General features: G+C 39.9%; 1 protein-coding gene across 6 annotated transcripts in view; it reads right to left on the bottom strand.

Moving 5' to 3' along the window:
• Nucleotides 1-19,968, bottom strand: part of FRMPD4 (FERM and PDZ domain containing 4) — a 292,904-nt gene that overhangs the window by 80,430 nt on the left and 192,506 nt on the right. The window lies entirely within an intron of this gene.

Raw genomic sequence — 19,968 nt, 5'->3', positions numbered from 1 at the left:
AAAAAGTGAAATCATGGACAAATGACCTGATTTCAGGAAAGAAAATTACCTCCATCCCAAGCTATTTATAGAGAAGACTTACTTCATGCTATCAACAAAGACCATAAACAGCAAATAAAGACCCAACATTCTGCTCTCATGATCACCTGCTCCATTCAAACTTTCACACCCCTCCATTGTGCCATGATCAGAGGGACAGTGGTCCTGCAGGAAGGAATGAACTCATGCTGATGAGCTCAGAGCACCACTCCAGTGTTTGAATTCAGCTGTCCAGGGGATGATGAGGCAGGCAGCTGCCTTTACCGGGCTGAGGTAAGGCATATATTGCATTCAGACTCAAGTCTCAGTTCACATTACACAGTGTTTTTCAAACCTGAGCAGTAAGTCTGATATGCCAGGGATTTGCTCTAGCAGCAAGCTCTCAGAGTCTTTTCAAATTAGGGCTGAGATCTTACTGACTGGGAGCTAGGTCCCCAAGTTGTGGGACACTAAGGAGACACCATAAGTCAAGCATTTTTGATTAGCCTATGTCTTCTACTAGTGGAGACTTCTAAAATTATTTCTGTGTCTATCTGGATGCAGTCCAGCAAATCAGGTTCCTAGTCCAGCCAGCTCCAGAAGCAAAGCTCATTTCAGCATCAATGGTAACACCAGGAACACACTCCCCAGCATCTGCCTGACCCCTGAGCAGGTACACAGGAAACAAGACCCCAGGTCGACCAGCAGCTGCCTGGGGAGCACTTCTGGGGAGGGCTCAGATCCTTGTGATCTTAACAGATGCTGTATAAAGGACGACATAACAGGTTCATGCATACTGGAAGGCATGCTGCTTTTCATCAAGGCTGGATGGGCAATGACTATTTATTTAGGCAGCAATTGTATTTTTCTAAGAACGGCAGTAAAGGAAAGCTTATAGGAATAAAAATATTACTTTGAGTCCCAGTTTGCCTAACAGCAAGTTATTAGAGCAGCTTATATAGCTGAGAAAACAAGTAAGCTTTTCAACCAGAAGATCTTGTTGCCCAAAAGCATGGGTTTGTTTTTTATTGGTTTGGTATTTTTCCCAAACTATCTTTGTCATCCCAGTAGAAGGTACTATCTCTGCTAAAAAGCACTGCCTCTGTTCTATTTCTAGATCTATCACAGTCACAAAAACACTACCAGCACAAATTTATTCACTGTTCTCAGGGAGGGCTTTTCTGACTCTGTTTTTAATGTACTTCACAGTAGATAATATACTGAGTATAGGCTTATTTACCATACCTCATCTTAGATCAGATTAAATTCAACCATATATATCAGAAAATGTCAGTTTGAAAATACTGCTTAGCTGCTCTACTCAGTAAGTCAGCTACAGATCACAATAAATCACACATGGAAAGTAGATGAAGTTTCCTATGCACCCCTCTGAAGCTTCCAGACAGATGAAGATTCTGCACCTTTTTTCTTTGCAGCCTGGGGTGCTATCAATGTTTTGGTAACTTCACATATAAAAAGTCTAAAATGGCACAACCTTGCTCACAAAAATCACAGACACATTTTGGATCTCCTTCTTAAAAAACTGAGAGTTAATCAGAAGTCTTTTCTGCCTCAATGACAAGGACTAACTTCCATGGAAAAGTGCTGCTATCTTGCTTGTTTATCAAAAATATGGTATAACTAACTAATAGTGAGGCTAAATACAGAGTCAACATGTGCTTGCATATCTCAAAGGAATTTCTAAGAGCTTTCATAAAGGAATAATCCATTATAACAATAAAGTGCCAAACAAGATACAGTGGCACATAAATCAAGCTTGGGAACAAACCCATCCACTGACTCTCTCCAGCATTCAGATGATCAATCTCTCCTTAAAGCATCCCTGCTCCTGTCAGCACTGCAGCTCTCACCTGCCAAAGCCTGGCATTGACTGGCATTGCCTTTGCTGATGGACACAGTGCCTGTGTGCTGCCATGGAATTTTTAACCACAGCAAAGCCTAAAGCAGCTTGGTAAGAATATAACACTTCATACATTTTGTAAGATTCGATGACATCATAGTGCAGCTTTTCAAGTTTACACAGCATGCCTTTAAAGTATCTTTTACCAAGCCTGAAAGAGAAATAATTCCTTTAACATGGGTTCTCTAGGAAAATGAAATACTCCTTTGGCAAAAAATAACTTCTGCCAGCTGGATAACTGACAAAAATGGATATTCATGTACAGTGAAAAATAAAAATGGAGCTTTACTAAGATAGAAGTGTTCTCCAAGCACATTCTTATTTATCATTTCCCAGGTACTTCTTAACAGATAACTGATTTTGTTCTGCAAATGGACTAGAAGATTCCAGTATCCCCAACCTCCCTATTAAGTATTTCCCAGTAATATACAAGCACTATTGGCCTAGAACATTTCTGTGTCCCTAGTAGTACCGATAAATTAATTATGCCAGAAGCTGCTCACTGGCTCTGAGAGCAAATGGCACAGAGCAGCCTGTGCCAACATTATTACTGCACTGTACTTCTCATTATAGTCATTCTGTTAAACTCCAGAACAGAAGGTATGATGTCCAAAAGGTCTTGTGGGGATTACAAGACCCCTACAGCCTATGCTAAATCCCAATCTATCATCACAGTTTATTTGGAAAGTCTTCAGGAAAGGCACATGCATGAGAATGTCAAGGACCATTCTAGTAATTCAGCTGATGGCCCCATCAAATTCTTGTCCCTGAAAAAAACCATACAGTATTGCTTAATTTACAAAGGCTTCTATCTCAATGATGTCTAAAACAATATGATCTTTTTGAGAAAGTCTCTAGCTGCTTTAGTGCAAATTAAATTATAACAGCAATAAAAATTGTGACAATAAAAGTTTTGGAGTGTTAATTGTTTTGTGTCTTATTCTACTCACATTAATAGAAGTATCACATCTAGAAAGATTCCCAAACATAACCCTTTAAATACACCTAACAACAACCGACCAGCTTCTGGTCAAAAGGCAAACATTCTTTAAGCACAACTTCTGCACAGGAAGCACCAAGAATCTACTAACAGATTGCTGTAAGATGAGAAGGTGTATCAGGGGAGCTATACATTCACAGGGCAATTGAAGCCAGAAATTACCTTTTAAGATTGTCTAGTCCAGACCCTTCTCAAGCAGGGACACAGAGTTGGTTGTTCAGAAATGTGTCCAGATGGATTCTGAGCAACTCTGACAACAAAGGATCCACAACCTCTCTGGGGAACTGGATTCCCAGTGCTGAGCAGTGTAGAAAATCACCTTCCTTGACCTGCTAGCAATGGACTTCCTAATGTAGCCCAGAATGCTGTTGGCTGCCACTGTCCCGAGAGTGCATTCCTAGTTTATGGTCAGCAGAAACAATCTTCTGCTAAGCAGTCTTCCAGTAGCCTGAGCCTGTATTCATGCATGGTGCTGTTCTTCCACCAGTGCAGGACCTTGCATCTCCCCCTCTTGAATTTCATCAGGTTCATTCCCCCTCTTGAACTTCAGCAGGGCCTGCCCATTTCTCCAGCCTGTCAGGGCCTCTCTCTAAATAGCATCACACCCAGTCAGTGTATTAATATTCTCCCAGGTTTTTTTACCACCTGCAACCTTGCTGAGAGTGCACCCTACCTCATCTTTTAGGTCTTTAATGCAGTTGTTACTCAGTACTGTTACTCTGAGTACTGAGCTCAGTATCAGCCTCTGGGGTACCATATGACTTCCAACTGGACTTTGCACCACTGATCACAACCCTCAACTCAGCCATTCAGCCACTTTTTCATCCACCTCACTTGTTTCACTCTTATTTCATCTGCTTGTCTTTGAGGATCTTATGGAAGATTATGTAAGACACCATGAAAGTCAAAGCTATCAGCATCTGCTCCTTTCCCTCCAAACCAGTCACATCATTTTAGAAGGCTGTCAGACTGAATAAGCATGATTTACTCTTTCTAAATCCACAATGACTGTTCTGGATCCCCATCTTGTCCTTCCTGCATATGGAAAACCTTTCTGTAATAAGTTGCTCCATCACCTTCCCAGGGATCAAGGTGAGGCTGACCAGCCTGGAGTTCCCCAAATCCCACTCCTTGCCCTTCTGGAAGAGAGATGTGGTATTTGGTTTTTCCCCACTTTCAGGAACCTTCCAAAGATAGCAGAATTGCCTCACAATTAAATAAGCCAGTTCCCTCAACCCTCATGTATGAAATCTACCAGGTCTTATGGACTTCTTTACAGCCATTTTAAGCGTTCCTTAATCCGATCACCCTCCACTAAGGACAAATCTTGGCTCCAGATTCATAAAGGGGTTCATAAAGCCAAGTAAAGACTGAAGCAAAGAAAGCATTGAGTACCTCAGCATTTTCTCTGTCTATTATCAGCAGTATCCTAGAACTGCTCAGCAGTGGGCTTGCATTTTTTCTAGTCTTTCTTCTGCTGTTGATATACTTCTAAAATTCTTTCTTCTTGCTCTTCACATCCCTTGCCAGATTCAAGCCACATGATACCACCCTTTCCTGATACCACCCCAGCACGACTGGGCAGTATCTCCATTCCACTTGTTCCTGCTTCCAGGCTGCCTGCTTGTTCAGATGGACCAAATTTAATCATGCAGAAGATCACAGCATCATAGAATATCCTGAGTGTGAAGGGATTCACAAGGATCATCAAAGTTCAACTCCTGGCCCTGTACAGGACAGCCCCAAGACTCACATGATGTGCATGACAGCATTGCCCAAATACCTCTTGAATTCTGTCAGGCTTGGTGCTGTGACCACTTCCCAGGGAGCCTGTCCCACTGCTCAGCCATCCTTTGGCTGAAGAACCTTTTTCTGACACCTAACCTTATTCTCCCCATCATAGCTTCTCTCTCATTCCCTGTGTCTTGTCCCTGGTCACCAGAGAGAACACATCAGCGCCTTCTCCTTTGCATCCCCTCATGAGGAAGCTGCAGACTACTATGAGGTCTTCCCTCGGTCTCCTCTTCTCCAGGCTGAATGACATGGTGATCCCATCCCATCCTCCTATGGCTTCCCCTCTAGATCCTTCACCATCTTTGTAGCTTTTAGGCACTCTAATAGCTTTTAATCTTTCTTGTTGTGGTGCCCAAAACTGCACACAGAACTTGACATGAGGGCACACCAGCACATAGTGGAGCACGAGAGTGAACTCCATCAACCTGCTCAGGATGCTTGAAGATCAATCTTGAACTGGTCTTCTTACCAGGGATACCATAAGATACCATATGATTCTTCCAAGCAGATACTGGAACAGGCCAAAGCCTGCTTTCCTGAAGTCTAACGCTGTGGTCCTGTTTTTTGCCCTGCTCCCTCCTCTTGCACTCCTGAACACCATATCATGGCCATTACAGCCAAGGTACCTCCTAATATTCATCTCCCCAGATGGCCTTTGTTTTTAGGTATGACATCCAGCAAAGCATCTCGTCTCATTAGCCCCTCCATCACCTATGCCACAAAGCTGTTGATTTGTGTTGCACACCAACAAGTCATGAGGCTGGTTCACATCACCCCTGACGACCTTTGTGTGTAAATGTGAGGCTACTTCCCATTGTCCTAAGGTCTCATCGACTTCTTCCTGATCAGGTGGCTGTGCTGGTTTCAGCTGAGTTAGAGATAATTTCCTTCACAGTGCTGGTATGGGGCTATGTTTTGGATTTTTGCTGAGCATGGAGTTGATAATAAAGAAATATTTTGTTATTGCTGAGCAGGGCTTACACAGAGCCAAGGCTTTTTCTGCCTTTCCTACTGCCACGCTGGTGAGGAAGTTGGGGGTGCAAGGGAGATTGGGAGGGCAAATAGATGGGACAGGTGACCCCAACTGATCAAGGATGTTCCAGACCATCTGACATCATTCTCAGTACATAAAATGGGAAGAAACAAAAAGAGGGGGACATTTGAAGTGATGGAGTTTGTCTTCCTAAGTCACTGTTATAAGTGCTAGGGCCCTGCTCTCCTGGAGATGGCTGAACATCTGCCTGCCCATGGGAAACGCTGAGTTAATTCCTTGTTTTACTTTGTGTATGTTGCTTTTGCTTTCCCTATTAAACCATGTTTATCTCAACTCACAAGTCTTCTATCTTTTACCCTTCCAGTTCTCTCCCTGACCCCACTGCTTGGGCAGCAAGCAAGAAGTTGCCTGGGGCTTGCCTGCTGGCTGGGGCTAAACCACAACAGTGGCCTAGAGCAGACTTCCTACAGCATCACCTGTGTTGGTTTACCTGCCAGTACTGACCTATACACACTGATCTGGTCATCTCCCATCCCCACAGCAGAGTTCTTTGCTTCCCAGCTGCTTTCACATAAAAGATGACACCTCTTCCTTGCCTTCCAGCATGGCCTTCCCAAGAGCCAGTAACTCTCAATTTCTAAATAAAATTTACTGCAAATGCAAAACATTATAGTATCTAATAACATTTTCATTTCTAATCTTAGATAAATGGTTTTAAAATCACTTCCATTACTCCCTATACACCAAATAACACAAGCTAAAGTACTTTTAGAAAATAAACCAAACTGAACAGAACAAATAACATAGTGCAGGTAAAATACACAGCAGTATATTAATAAAGCACTAGTTCTTGTTATAGACCAAACAAGGAATAGTAGCAAATTAATTTTATAGTAAACTACTTCAAAGAAAGGCTATGCTTTCTGTATACATACAGGTATGTATATGAACACAAATCACATGGGGGATATACGACTTATTTCCCAAACATTACATCCCCTAAGGAAAGATGTGATAATGGCAACAAAAAGTAATGACCTGCATTAGCCATTAGCTATATAATTGGACCCAAAATAAAAACAAAACAAAACCAAAGCAAAAACCCAAAAAAACCCTCCAAAAAACAACAATTATTATTATTCATGTTCGCAGTTAAAGATATGCTTGACCATAGATCAAAATTTTTCAGAGTCAAGGAATGAGTGCTTCTTTTCTAAGGATAAATGCTAAACATTTCACATTTTGACAACCTCTGAACCACCCTTTTTAAGGCTTACAGCCTTACACATGCAAAATTAGTGTCTACTTTAAAAAAATACTTTGCCAAATGTGGAAAAGAAAGAAATAATAGAGTGGGGTAAAAGAGAATTCTACGACATTAATTTTGAGAAAAATGTTTTGAGAATATATGTAGAATAAAACCATCACATTTTAAGTGATTTTGCAAAATAAATTAAAGATGAGATATTTTAATGCAACTTAGTGGAAGGTTTACTAAAATAAAGTGGGATCTGTTGCAAGGCAGTTAATTTTTCTTACTTTGTTAAGTATTTCAGACTCTTTTGTTTCCTTCAGTCTATGGAGGTGGGGGTGAAGGTGAGGGGTTGTTCCACTCCACTGAACGCAAAAATAATTATTTTAATCTCCAAAGACAGCTTTCAAAGAAATATGTTGAAGATCGAGTGGCTATTTTGCAGTAGAGCAGGTTTCTGTAGAGGTTAGAACTGATCATATGAGCTACGTATGCACAACACAAATTTTTCCTGATTCGTTAGTATCCATGAAGAAAGCATCACAGCTGCTCTCTTCCTTCTAATATGCCCAGTAAGAGGATATAAAAGAGAGGACAACTGGGATGCAATCCCTCAGCTCCCCCATAAAGCCAAAGTTCTGGAAAGCAGTGAGCCAGCCCTACTGCTGTAGGCTTTGTTACAGGCTTTTTACTTGCTGAAGCAAAACTCTCAAAATCATCAGAGGAGTGAAGTATCTGGGACTCAAACTGAGCTAACTCCTTCTCAGGAGAAGCAGTCTCTGGGACTGGAAAAAACTCCAGCTTTTTTCCTCAGCTTCCCAGGATCCGGGCATCCAGCAAGCTCCCATGGCACTGGAGAATGAGTGTTCCCCACCCAGCATAAGGTTGCATTGTAAAGACCATCAGTTAAATCTCATCAAAACATTACCCACAGGCAAGCTGAAGCAAGGCCAAATGAGTCATCTGACAAGTGTCATACTTGGTCCCTGCTCTGCTTCAATGAGCATTTAATTCACATTTATGCAACATGAAGCTGTACCATTGTGGCCAGGAATGCTGACTGCTGGATAATCTTGTGCAGGGAACAGGAATCATGAGCTTATCTCATGGTAGATGATGAAACTGATGAACACAAAGTCATGAATTACTTTGAAAAGCAAATACAGTTTCTAAAATTCAGGCAGTTTTGTGAATCTAGTTATGAATGGGCCATTTTATGTAGAAAAATATGAATTACTGAAGAAGTGAAGTACTTTTTGTCCTAGTTGGGGAACAAACCGGAAGAGGAGAAACACATGCATTACATTTGATTTGATCTAAAATAGCAAACAAGTTGAAAAAAACATTTATTCACAGAATAAAGCAGCAAGTTCTCATAGAATCACAAAATCATTTAGGTTGGAAAAGGTCTTTAAAATCACTGAGCCAAATCATTAATCAAGTGCTGCCAAGTCCAGCACTAAACCATGTCCCTAAGTGCCACATCTACATGTCTTTTGAATACTTCCAGGTTATGAAATCACTTCATTGGGCAGCCTATTTCAGAGCTTGACAATGCTTTCCATGAAGGAAGTTTTCCTAACATCCAATCTAAGCTTTCCCTAGAGCAGCTTTAAGGCCACTTCCTCCCAGCCAGTCACTGGCACAAGAGACGGATCCCACCTGGGTACAGCCTCCTTTCAGGTGGTTGTAGAGAGCAATCGGGTCCCACCTCAGCCTTCTTTTTTCCAGGCTAACCCCAGCTCCCTGAACTGCTCTTCATGAGTCTTGTGTTCTGGACCTTTCAGCACCTCCACTGCCCTTCTCTGGACTTGCTTTGGTGCCTCAAAGTCTTTCCTCTAGGGAGGGACCCAAAACTGAGCACAAGATTGGAGATACAGCTTCACCAGTGCCGAGTACAGTGGGATGACCACTGCCCCAGTCCTGCTGCCCATGCTGTTGCTGATACAAACCAGGAGTGCAAGATGGAGGCTCCTAACTACAACAAAGTGTAAGGGATTCTCCCATGCAGAAAAGACTACTACATCCCTAGAGAGTATTTCCATTAGAAGTTAGGTCAGGCTGAAAATCCGAGTCCATCACTAAGGACAACTATCTATAAAAGTGAATATTTGAGTAGTGAGCTGTGAGAAGTCTGAAATCTATACAGCTTTCAGCCAGAGCACTTGGGTGCCGTGGGAAGCCCAGCTGCTGCACTGCAGAGCACAGTACAAGTTTAACCTGCTCCATTTTACACCAGCCAAAACCTGAGGCTGCCATAGCAAGAGCTGTACTGGCACCCGTGCCAGCTCAGTTAGGGTTGACTGGGCTGCACTGATTGCAGGATTCACAGCAGCTATCACTGTGACTGCAGTGCAGGGAGATCCCTGGGTTTTGATTAGGCCTTTTTTCTTCCTGAGTCACAACTGAGACCCTGATCCAGAAAAATGACCCCATAATGCACTTATCTAAGAGAAATACATCAAGGTCCCCATAATGAACTCAACAGGCCTAATTAAACTCAATCATTTGCAATTTGGGTTCTACTAAGGGGCTGACAGGACATCCATTCACATCCATAAACATTTATGTGTGGATGATGATCGCAGAACAAGGTCAGAAAAGCTACGGGCAGCCAGCTTCGTATTCACAAAACCCCAAAGCACACTTTGACTAATATCTCTAATGAAAAAGTAAAAATTGAAATTCCTCCATGATAGCTATTGACAAACACCACAATACTAAACCTTTTCCTACACTTACTCAGACTAGGAAAGGATATTTTTGAGCTCAAGTGGCTGACAGAACAATGAAAGCACAGAGAGAAAAATATGGGAAAAAAGAGAAAAAGAGCTGTTATTCTAGGATTCATGAAACACTGCAGTAGAGCAACTCATGGGAGAAGCAGTAAAATATAAAAAGTGCTTTTGTGTCATTTCTGTTGGTGTAAATCAGTGGGGCTCTGCTGACATTAATGAAGCCAACCCAACTTATGGTAGAGACTCTGTCTCTTTATTTCCTGTGATGACAACTAATGTCTAAATTCAACATCAGATTTTGTAGAAATATATTATTACAGATCTACACAGAACACAAATGCAGTCTGTGCAGGAGCGCTGTATTGTATTAATCTTTTGGTCTCATATTGATAGTGGCAATGATACACATAATTAAAATACTAATAACACCTCTGTGAAAGGCAGCACCACAGCATGAAATGAATACTTCAGAACTACTAGCAGTCACATTTCAGGACAAGTTAATATTATAATTTTGTAAGACAAATTTTGATTCAGTTAGCAAGAACTGCAATACTTAATTCATGCCACTCCTAAACTCTAAAATCTTTTAACACTTAACTCATGTCTCTTCTGAACTCTAAAAATGTTTTAATAATGTAAATATGCATATAACACATGGCTAATTGTTTTGGGCATTTGACAAAACAAAATATTAGCATTCATGTTGCAGACTTAATGCTCCTATCTATTTGACAGGCATAAATACAGAGAATCCATATGGAAAAAATGTATAGTAAAACAATCAGAACAATAGCAAAGGTTATTACAGGTCATAATGGATCATGAGCCAGTGCTACTGTGTTGCAAAAAATTACAGATATCATTTGTCACCTCTCCTGTACTCTCTTTCCTGCTCCCATCTCCTTAGAGACCAATTCTCCACCTAATCCTTCTTCTCTCGTGGTTCCTAATGACTATCCTGTTAAACTCAATTAAACTAAGTTCTGCCACTCACATTAGTTCTGCCTCAGATTGTGTCATCTATATTTTTACCTAGCTTCTCCCTCAGCTCTCCATTCTGATGCCCAGCAGCCGCTATCAGCATACTTCTTTTTAGCTGTGTGATTTTTGGACACATTGCATGGGCACTTCTGCTCCTTCTGTCTTTCTGGCAATTGAGAGCTTCACAACAACACAAATTACATCCCTGGTTGCAAGGGGATGCGTGGGTCATGTTTCAAATATGTCTTAAACACTGGGAACCAAGCTTTGCAATGCACTTTGGCAAAACAACTTCTGTTTCTCCACGAAAGGGAAGATATTTTTCAAAATACCAATTAGGTCTCAGAAAAGAGATGGGAACAGAACTTTTCACCTCAGTCAAGGAAAGCATGTAAAGTTACAAACAGCTGAAAAGGATCTGCTGATGAAAGATATTCAGCATCCCTTGTAAAAAGAATGAGATCATGAAGAACTTGGTAATTTCATTCAAGATTTTTCAAGATTTTGTAACACCCATAGAGCAGTATAGCTTTCTATAAATCTGCAATATCTGGCTTAGGCAATCATCCTCATATACTGCAGAGAAAGCACATATAAATAAAAATGTTACATTCCTGAAATACTGTTAGAAAGGATTAAAATACAATAGTTGCAATGCAAAATTAGAATCCACACAGTGAAAAAAGGAGAGCAAACCACTTGTTTTAACTTGTGATATATTGTGTCTCCTTATCTTTCCCAGAGGTTGACAGAATTTGGAATTGACTTCTCTTGGGACTATGCAGCGAACTGGAAGATCACCACAGCTTGACAGGATCCCAGCCTATCCTTGGGGAACTGAACTTGCAAGGCCAACAGCACCAAGGGGACTGCATTGGTCTTACTGTGTAAGGGTAATGGCATCTAGGTGATGGTTCACAAACACCAAGTTTAGGTGCAGATGTTATGGAAGTGACACCAATGAGGAACAGTAATGTGGAGCATGGCACTGGAGAGACCAAAGACAAGAGTCTGCTGTGGGGAAGACCACAGGTGTGGATCAACTACTGGCAATAATCACTTCTGCACAATTTTGGGGAGGTTGTGTGAGCATGGATATACATGACCCAACAGCAAGCACCGACACCATGCAAGATCCAGTTGCTGATAGGTAAGAACAGGATCAGGCTGTTTGTACTGGTCTTGTTCATGGGTGGGCTGTTTGTGCTGATGTGGTGCCTGCAGAGGCACTGGTGCCTATACGCATGATCTGGTGGTCATCTGTGTCAGTCCAGAGCGTGTTTGCATGTGGTCATGGGGACTGCATGTTCAGCCTAATGGGGAGCAGGACCAGGGGACAGGGCATTGCAGCAGCCTGGTGCTATCAGGCCAGGATGGGAGGAATCCCTTCTGATCTAGATGGTCACCAGTCTGTCCTCTCTTAAAAAATGTTCTACATTTGACTAGCATTACATTACTAGTTCTACTTTAATTGAAACAACACATATATGTCTGAGAACTCATAAGGAGCATTAGCATTCTATACATTAGGATAAGAAGGGAAAGAGACATGGGACCAGTCAGAAATGAAGTCTGATGAAGTGTGTGAAATATCCACCAGACCATTCTGGACATGTGTAGCCAGTTGCCTTGCTCCAGTGCCAACCCTTGTTTGACACTATTTTATATCTGTATTTCCTTGTGTTGGGTAGTTGTGGTAGGAACTGTAGGGTCTGTGTTGCAACACTACAAATTGTTGATAGCCGCTTCAAGGAAACTGTTGTCTCTTCATGCCAGGAAAAGTGTGCTATTGATACTGAACAGCGAGAATAAAAGCCAGTCTTTAAAATAAACTAATAAAACCATCAAAGCCCAAAACTAATACCCTGTGTGAACGTAACTTGTAGCATTACACTAACAAAGTTGATTATTATAAAGGTTGTCTGAACTATAGAGGCTTTGGCAACTTGTATCATATGCATGCCAAATGAATTCAAATTTCTGGGTTTTGTTTCTCTGAAGAGCTGTCTAACTAGCACACTTCTAAAGCACTACCATTTATATTATTGGCAGCAAGTCTTCTCACTCAAAAATACCACACATATTACCACAATTATGCAGAAGTTCACATGAGCAAAAGGATTCCCTAAATGTTGTCTCAAAATAATTATATCAGATACTCACAATTGCTTTTTTAGATAGGTGGGCAGAAGAGGACAACCAGCATATCTTGATGAAGTTAATAACTGATCCTGGCTGCTATCAGAAAACAGTATAAAACTCAAAACTTCCAGGAAGAAATAGTCCTTTAACTTGTCCTTATATTTGCAGACTACTTCTATGTTTTATCCTTTAATAAGATTGGTGATAATGCCTGTTTTGCAGAGAAAGAAAAACATTTTGCTGATACTACATATAAACACTTCAAGAAAAAAATACTTCCTCTCCTATCTTTCAATGAAAGCATTTTTTAAAATAGGCTTATTCATCATTCTCTGACAGCATTTAGAAAACAGCATTTATCCAGTTTTCCAAAAGCCTGGTCAAATGATATCATCTCCCTGAATATCATCCCATTTAAGTATTTTTATTACCCATATGGTAACTAAAACAACTGATTTTTATTCTGCTTTTATGTGGCAATCTAAATTGCCTTGAGTAATCTGTCTAACAGAGATAATTAGATATGTTTCATTAATATTTGCACAAGGTTCTAAGGGCATATAGTGGATTAAGTCTGTTTTGCAAATGTGTTGCTTAGATTTCATGTTCTACATGCTAAAGAAATAGGTAAAGTGTCACTTAACTTACAGAAAAACAGGAATGGGAATGATGATTTGTCACCATCTCCAATCCCTTGCTGGTTTATAATCTATCATATAAATTGTGTCCAATGTCCTCCTTTAAATATTTGCCCAATAATCATTGTTGTAAATACATTTGGGGTTACTCAATCCAGTGCTCTGGCTGCAAACTTGGAAATTAAATCCATTGCTCTAATCTTTAGGGTCTTCCCTCTTGCAATTTGAATGTACAGTGCCCTGAGGTTTTTTGCCACAAATTACTTTTTGTTTTAAATATTTCTTGCTTCTTCCTGGTGATTATTCCCTCTTGATCATACTTTTGCTCTATTGGACATATCTATGTGTTCTTGTCTCCCCTAATTTATTCCCTCACCAAAACCATTCTAACAGTCGTTTCTGAATTTGTTACAATTTGAATGCCCCCTCTCAAACACGTCTGGCTGCAGTAAATAATATTTCCCTATCTCTACAACACCATTTTCTAGTGAAAATACCAAATGGTGATACTCAGATTTCTCTCAGCAAGTCAGCTAACATCTGTGTCTTTTTTTGCAATGTATTTACAGACGTGGTTATTCAGCTAATTATGCCTCTCTTACAACAGTTTTCAGGTGCATGCACATCATTGAAAGATTTGAGATTTTATAAAATAGACTATAAATCCAGATGATTAAAAATGTCTTCCTTAAATATGAAACACACTTTTTACATCTCTTAGCATCAGCACTGTACAAATGCAGAGATGTATCTGTGTGTGTATATACACACCTACATGGCCCTTGTACTCACATACTACTCTATCCCATCATGCTGAATCTTGAAACTCCTGGCTTCTGCTGCCTCTCTCTCCTCTACCTTCAATTTTTCACCCTGAGAATCCCCCTAAGTCTCACATATATCCACATTTAGCTCTCCAGCAAAAACAATGCTTTTCAGATTTATTGAAAGCAGTAGCCTTCTATAATGCAGCCAATAGACCACTTGCAAGTACTGTCTTGCAAAGCTATCCCAAAATAATTTTAGAGTAGCAAAATCAGGTGCCAGTAGCAGCATAGCTGTTGTAGCAGAAAGATCAGGCTGAGTTGTAAAACCTGCTCAAGAAGCCAAAACAATTTTCAGATAGTCCATGCTAACCTTTATGGTAGTCTATGGAATGGCAGACAATCCAAGGAACTTAAAAGCTTATTAAGGAACAAGTCACTGATTGGTTATTGCAAACACTTAAGTTTTACTCTTCCACATAGCAGAGGCATTCATCATTTTTGCTGTATTCTATGAAAATTTAGCCACTCAATAGAAAATTACTTTTCTATCATTAATATTTACATTAAAACATTATTATTTTAAAATATGGCACAATACTTAGTCTGGCAACATGTGGATAACTTAGCTTTTTAATTTGTCACTGAACAGTACTTATGAAAAAATTCACATTCAGTTCTTAAGCTTTAACAGAGATTTGGGGAGGAGAGAGTGACAGTAAATCCCTCCTTAAAAAATTCACTTAATCTTTCATGCTTTAGATTTCCAACGCATAATGAGAATAAAGTCAATGTCTTTCTAGCATCTGCTAATTAAAATCTAACCATTTTAAATTCTTACATTTTAGTAACCATTTAGTACATTTAGTAACCAAAATTAGTACATGAGGATCCTAATTTTATGTGGTAGACTTCCTGTGCTCCTGCAGTATAAACAAAAAAGCCAAAACAAAACCAACCAAAACCAAAGCAACCAAATAAAAAACAAAACAAAACAAAACTAACAAGCTAAACAAAACTCAAAAAACCCAGCCAACAAACGAACAAAAAACCCCCAGTAAAACAATAACAAAAAAAAAAAAAACTCCCGTGACCAAAACCCCAAATTTTTGGAGCAAATTTCTCTGGAGGTTCTGCTGATCAGTTCTTTAAATTTGAGTTCAAAGTCAAACAACAGCACCATTAAGCTAACTGCTACCTGGCTGTTTCACATTCCCAAATCCTCAGCATGGGCAGTCACGATATCATTTCTTTCTTAGGCTGCATGGGATATGCCAGCTCACTCTGAGTACAGTTTGGTGGAAAAGAAGCTTATGGAAAAAATCAAGCCATCCCCCAAGCAGCTCTACATGGAGCCCTGTCCTGTCACTCTCCCAGTGGCGCCCAGGCTTTCGGCACGGAGCTCAATTGCCTATGCAAGTCACACAGGCAAGGCTGGGAAACCAGCTGTGCATCTATTACACATTATGTTCAGGTGATAGGGTTCCTCCTTCAGGAACAGTGCTCCTGAAGGCTCACGCCATGAAAGCAGCTGTTTCTATGATCTGCCCATTAGCTTGCACTTGCTTTAATTAATTCTAGTCAGGGAAACTAACAGGACTGTCTCAAATGGAGCTTGAGTATATTGATGTTGGGATTTCTCTTACCAGGCACTGTTCAAAGCCTTTTGGGAACTTCTGGCTAGTCATAGTGTGACACTCTGGGGAGCCAAATCTTTTTCAAGACATAGCCGCAATTTTGGCATGTGTTTGAAGGCATTGAAACCTGTATATTTTATATGTATATTTTAACTAAAAGGATTTCTTATTAGAAAGTTACAGCTTATCAGTGTGCAACACCATTGCTGTGTTTACAGTTTCCTTCTCAGAGATAGATCACTAGCTTGTACTTCCATAGGACCCTGTTAAAAAGGTTGAACTGCATCTTCATTGGATGCTGGCAACAGGAATCATGCAACAAAACCTCTAAATTTCCTTACTATGAGGTGCCAAAATCAGCCCCTCGTGGCCTAACCCAAAATGTCTTTTATCAGTATGGCTTTTTGCCAAGTCTCTTCTGTCCAGCTCAAGGCACTGACTGGATTAAACAAAACCAGTAAACAGACCAGCAAGAAGAAAACACTGCACAAAAGGGATTATAAGCAGGAACAGAGATATGAAGTATCTCTTTAGACCCCAGGTAAAACTGTTCCCACGTGGTCAAGCCCAGGAACTGCATTATCTAAAACAGTACTTCTCAGAAACCCTCTCCTTATCTTTGAAGTTGTTTCTTAAGACATCTCCTCCATATACCCCGGACTTTCTGTTTTTCCTTAAGTTTCATCAATGTTTCAGCACTTCATCCTTCTACATTTGCTGGATGTTTATCCTAGGAGCAAACTTTAACATGGGCTTCTGCTTTTTTTGAATGGTTAAAGAGTGCAGCCATAAACAGACCCTCTACACTCACTCCTACCAAATGTGCTTGGTATTCATCTCTTCCTTTAGGAACATACCAGTTACAATGACTTTTAGACATATCTGCCATATTTATGATGGATTTTTAACAAACCTTTTTCATCCCAAGATGCAAAGAAAAAAAATTGCATCTCAATATGCAAGGAAGGACATTCTAACATAATGCTGAGAGTCAGAAAACTAGGACAATTGAAGCAATGTCTCTTTATAAGAACACAGCTAAACAGCCTGTCTCTTTATGCACAGAAACTTAAGCTTATGCTTGAAATGAACAAGGAACCAAAGACATCCAAGACTGTATAGATTCCCACAATCAAAAGCAGACAACAAAATGTAGACTGACAGGGTAGATAAATTCTAATTCCAGCTGAAGAGGGTGCGTTGTGGGTCCATCTACAACTTGGTCTCATAAAATGTTTTCCAAGTATCTTATCCGCTATGCAAGGGTGGGAAGTCCATCCTGCCACAAAGAATGAGAACAGTATGATTCCAAGACCAACCTCAAACTCATAAACACTAGTGGTGGGAAGCATACACCTTTCAGCTCACATATTGTGAGCTCAAAATACTGAGAGGATATTCAGAATGCAGAAGCACTGCAGAGTTTACATCTGCCTAATACAGGATGAAGAGCTACAGGATTAATTGTTTACACACTGGGGGCAGCTCACTTCTGCTTCCCATAGTTTGACAGAAAAGCAACTCTCCTATCAAGAAAGATTGGAAGAAATGGGATTGTTCAGTCTGGAGAAGAGAAGGATCCAGGGAGACATCAGAGCAGCCTTCTAGTACCTTAAGGGGCCCTACAGGAGAGATGGAAAAAGCCATTTTACAAGGGTTTTCAATGGCAGGACAAGGAGAAATGGTTGTAATCTGAAAGAGGCTCAATTTAGATTAGATACTAGGAAGAAATTCTTTACTCTGAGGTTGGTGAGGAACTGGAAGACACAAGTTGCCCAAAGAAGTTTTGGATGCCCCATTGTTGGAAGTTTTCAAGGCCAGGCTAGATGCAGTGGTGAGCAACATGGTCTAGTGAAAGCTGTCCCTGTGCACAGCAGGTGGTTGGAACTGATTCATTTTTAAGGCCCTTTTCAAGTCATTCCATGTCACTAGGAACCAAACCAAAAGTCAATCTGAGAAAAAAAAATCAAACCAATCCTAAGCCACATAACTGAAAGCTGAAAACTACACATTCCAGCAGATGTGCATTTCCAATAGTATTTAATAATACACATGAAAATCTAGGAATAGAGAGAATCAGAAAAATATTAGGATTGATTAAAGCATTGTCCTATGTCTTCACTGAATATCAGTATGTCTATCTGCACTATAACTTCAGAAGTACATTTCTCATTAAAAATATTACCTGACAGCAGAGCTGCAAATAACCTTCTCTCCTAAGTGAACCTAAGATCACTTAAAAACTAAAAAAAAAAAGGTGTCATTATGCTGTTAAATTTTTTAAATTGTGGCAAGATTTTTCCGTGCTATTTGTATCCTAAATAATATGCCTATCCAGGTTTTAATTATGAAGAGCTAAATAAATCCCATGAGCAAATGCTTATTTGTATCTGCTAAGTTCCTTCTTGTAATTCCAGCTAATTACTTCCCCTGTCAAGAAAATACTGTCTGAAGTCCCAAGATGTCACAGAAGTAGCTCAATTGCTTTCATTTTATGTCTCCCAATGTTCAATACAGAAAATGTAAATTCATTTGTCTACTGCTGGAAGAGCCAGAAATTTGAAATAATCTCTGCACTGTCAGCAGGTCTTTACTTTATGTGCTTAATCCCTGTTACCATGGAGATATTTAATTGCTCAGCGACACAGTTTGATTGGTTTATTTTAAATTGAAGTTCTTCTGTGGAACGGTCCAGGATTCCAGTGAACTTGAGATAAACAGCTTTCAAAATACTGCAGTGAGTCATAATGTTGTCAGTGACTAGATTAATCTGAGTTCCGTTGAACTATTTCTTACCTGAATCTTATACATATATGGCAACATACAAAATATGAGGATTCTTATAATTATATTTGTGAGCTGAGAATTTTGAGTATAATTAGACAGTATTTTATTATAAGAAGGGAAATTTAAAACTAAATGAGAAGTAAAATTCAGTAAACTTTTGGTAGTATCATCTTGTCTTTCTAAAACAAATTATGTTCCCATTTTACAGTATCAGTCCAGACAAGAATCTTTCACAGGAGGCTTATACTTTATTTTCTTTACAGAAAACTGTAAATATATTAATATGAGAGAAATTAATCCATCAAGATGAATTAGGCTTCCTAAGTGCTGGCTTTCATACACATCAGCATGCAGTTCCTTAGTACATGAGTGTCTGCTGGAAATACAGTATTTCCTGGCATGACATAACACATTAAGTAACTCATTTTAAATTCTGTACATACACCATGATGAAATGGTAAACTTCAACTGTGCTATTTAAACAGCAGCAATAGAGTGTGCTAATTCTCATACTTTTTTTTTTTTTTTCAGCTCTATCACTCAGCTCCAGCACATTTTTCTCTCAATGTCGTAACTGCAGCTCTAGGGGAAATTTTCACTTTGCCTTTGCTGTGAAAGGTCTCAGTTACATCACTAAGTATCAGACAGCTTTGCTTTATTTAATTTTTCAAGTCATGGCCACTAAGGTCCCATGTACAAGCTGCAGAAAACACCTTTTAGGTGTTTCTGGGGCTGTATTCCCCTCTGTATTTTTACATAGCCTGGTTTTACTTCATATGCGGAGTCGCTGTGTTTGCATGAATTGGGATACCAGCATGTGACCCAAGATAAGACTTAACTTCTTACAAACCATTACCACTCTTCCAGCCACTTCATGGCTTTGCAGAACCAGAACTTGACACCTTTAATCTCAGTTCTGCAGGGACCACACTGTTTTAGGGGAGAAATGCTTGAAAAAAACAGACTCCAGTGGGGCCTATCATTCTCACATAAACTGTTCACAAGAATTTGTTTTACACTCCCAGGAAGGGTATCTTGGTCTAGCAAAGCAATGCTTCTTCAAAAGTATTTACATGCTGCAATTCACTGATGAGCTGTTATTCCATATGAAACACCTACCTAGAACACTGTGTACTCCAACAATACTGAGGATTTAATCTTTGCACCTCTGTGTTAATGTACTCTGTGATCCTGGGTTAGAGAACTTTGATTTTTTTTTTTTTAACACAGGTTCTACTCCGGAAGTGTTATTCCTTCCTAATCCACCTTCAAACACACTAGAGTAACAGTGCTCAGGAT

This window comes from Lonchura striata, chromosome 2 (genome assembly GCF_046129695.1).
Source record: "Lonchura striata isolate bLonStr1 chromosome 2, bLonStr1.mat, whole genome shotgun sequence".
NCBI classification, from domain to species: Eukaryota; Metazoa; Chordata; class Aves; order Passeriformes; family Estrildidae; genus Lonchura; species Lonchura striata.
Note: the sequence above shows the minus strand (reverse complement) of the source record. Positions and strands in the feature narration are given on the sequence as shown.